The 2,931-nt window shown below is 50.1% G+C and overlaps 1 protein-coding gene across 2 annotated transcripts in view; it reads right to left on the bottom strand.

Moving 5' to 3' along the window:
• The window catches only part of MTAP (methylthioadenosine phosphorylase), a 45,358-nt gene that overhangs the window by 41,721 nt on the left and 706 nt on the right, over positions 1-2,931 (bottom strand). The gene's annotated exons all lie outside the window — the stretch shown is intronic.

Raw genomic sequence — 2,931 nt, 5'->3', positions numbered from 1 at the left:
CAGCAGGACTGGGGTGGGGCCCAAGAACCTGCATTTCTAACATATTCCCAGGTGGGTGCAGAGGCACCGAGTCCTTTGAGAACCACGGTTTTGGAAGCTTCCGTAGCACAGACTATAGAACCACATGATTATAACCACAGTTATCAATCTAGGGTCCACTGCACACGGTTCCTCACCTGTACCTACAGGCACACCTTTTAAAAAAATATTTTTATTTGTTTCACAGAAGAAGAGAGAGGGAGAGAGAGAGAGAGAGAGAGAAAGAAAAGCATCAATATGAGAATCATTGATTGGCTGCCTCCTGCACGCCCTCTACTGGGGATTGAGTCCAAAACCCAGGTATGTACCCTTGACTGGAATCTGAACCCTTCAGTCTACAGGCCAAGGCTATATCCACCCAACCAAACCAACTAGGGCCACACCTCCTTTTTACTGCACTTCACAGATATTGTAGGTTTGTTGTGGTTTTTTTGTTTGTTTTTTGTTTTTAACAAATGGAAGGTAAGACCCTCCACCAGCAAACAGATTACAACTTGCTTTATTGTGGCAGTCTGGAACCAAACCCGCACTATCTCTGAGGTATGCCAATATAAGGGAAGGGAAGAAATCCATAGAATTATAAGAATCAAATGAAAATAATGCATTAATATCTGTCACTGTCCTTGTACACCTTCCCACCTTTAGCGAAAACAAACAAAATCCAAATGAACTTCCTTAAAGCAACAACAACAAAAAAAGCCCCTAACCTGGGTTTTCGGTGTGGGCCGGGACAGAGCCTGGTGCTGCTCCATCTCCTCTCCAGGCAGACTCTGCCTCAGGGACTTAGCCCAGGTCCCTCGGCCAGGTGTGCACTGCTCTCCCAGGGGTGCAAGTCCTGCAATGCTCACAACAGTCCTACACAGACCGGAGTTGTCCTGACCAAAATGCCCCTGTGTCCCTGGGCAAAAAGTACAGGCTCATGGGTCATTTCCAGTTGGGGTATGTAGGTTGTCCCCCAGTTTCTGAGAGTCATTTCAAGACCGTGGATCTGAAGGCCTTGGCCAGGTACAGGCAGCCAAGAGGCGAGCGTAAGGAGTCCATTCTCCAGTCTACATCCCATCGCCCTTAACGCCGTTCTGTGAACAGCTCACTAACCCACCTACAGTGGGACCATATCCCCTCCCTGTCATAGCAACCATAATAAACAAGACTTATTTTTAATCCCCCAGAGCAAAAGCTGGGAAGCTGCCTGGGGGACCCCCACACTCCCATTGAAGGAGGGCCCCAGAATGCTGTGTCTGGGTGCCAAAGACCTGTTCAGGCCCCTGCATGGTGAAGCATACCACCTGCCCACGGCTGACGCTGGGGTTCTCCCAGACACGGCTGTTATCAGTCCCAGCAGCAAGCGCCCAGTGGGCAGAGGGAGGCAGCTGGCTTCTTGCACTCCCTCTACCATCACTCTTCCTTAAAGCTGTATGATCTCTTTAGTCCCACAATAAAACAGGGCACAGAGCCCACAGGTGGGACTCAGGAGTGTCTCACAACATCTAGTTGGTGGAATGTCAGTTACTATCTAGGTCCGACTGTATGATGCTGGGCACCTCAGCTGACCTTTCTGGGCCTCGGCGTCCTATTCACAAAAAGGGGTTCGTGTGGCTCTCGCATCTTCTGGAACCTTCCAGCTCTGCATTCCATGATCTGGGGGCAGGATATGGTTTTTATCAGCCTATTTTGCTCCGGACACCAGCACCTCATGTCTACACAGGATGTTGCCTCAGGAGCCTGGGGACGTTGGTGTTGGCAGCATGGATTCTCTGCGGCAAAGGCTTACCCTTCTAACCTCAGAGACAGACAGTAGCAGGCAGGCCTGGCACGATGCGTACTTCTTCAGTTTATACTCAGCAGCTCGCCGAGGCCAAAAATATGCATCATTCCATATTACATCAGGCTCTCGCCTCAGTGCCCTGCAGTGCCCACTCCGCACTCAAATGCACTGCACCAATTTTACAGGGAGGCGGTGTGGCGAGGAGAATGCGGAACCAGGTTCACGTGAGATGGTTTTAAATACCACCCCTCGCTGTTTTTACTATTTCTCTAAGTGCCAGGGACAGGTTTCCTGCTTGCCCACTGACAGCGGTGGCCATGACACCTATCATTATTTAATTGTTGGAGAAAAGATATTCAAAACGAATCTCAGCTCCCCCACTTAAAAGCACTCCCAACTGAACAAGTTTCAACACCCCAGCAAACCCCCACTTTATAGATGGGCATCTAAGGAACTCGCTTAGCACATGAGCTTCATTAAAACTCTTTCTGCCTTTCCCCCTTTCCCCTACTGGTAAGGGAGGAGCGTTCTGCAGATATATTTGAATGCAGTATTCTTTTCAAAATGACCAGCGGAGTTTCAAATCTAAGTGTGCCTACAACACTCCCCACCCCACTCCCAGTCCTAACTGTCGCATGAAAAGCTGCAAGGGCCTAATAAACGAATAATCACTGTGACCGATAACACGGAGTCCCCAGAGATCTGCCTTCTCCCGGGAGAAGTGAACACAAAGCGAGGAACCAAGAGATACCTGGGCAAAGGAGGCGGGCCTCCCCACTACCCCTGAGGCCAAGCATGTCTAAAGTTATCTGACTTCCTAGCCAATCATAAACAGAGAGGAGATCTTAAGTTTTATCGATTTCCCCTTATGCACTGTAACTCTACACTCTCCCAGGACGCCAGCCAGGCCAGAAGTGTGTAAGTCCCAGGGAACTCGTACCCTCCTCGGGCTCAGGATCCCACCGCACAAAGGTGTCTCGCGTGGAGACCTGGACAAGTGCCAGCGGTTCTCAACCTGTGGGTCGCGACCCCTTTGGCGGTGGAACGACCCTTTCACAGGGGTCGCCTAAGACCATCCTGCATATCAGTTACTTACATGACGATTCATAACAGTAGCAACATTACAG

The sequence above is a fragment of the Myotis davidii genome, unplaced genomic scaffold, assembly GCF_000327345.1.
Source record: "Myotis davidii unplaced genomic scaffold, ASM32734v1 scaffold1343, whole genome shotgun sequence".
Taxonomy (NCBI): Eukaryota; Metazoa; Chordata; class Mammalia; order Chiroptera; family Vespertilionidae; genus Myotis; species Myotis davidii.
This window is presented reverse-complemented; position numbering and strand designations above follow the sequence as displayed.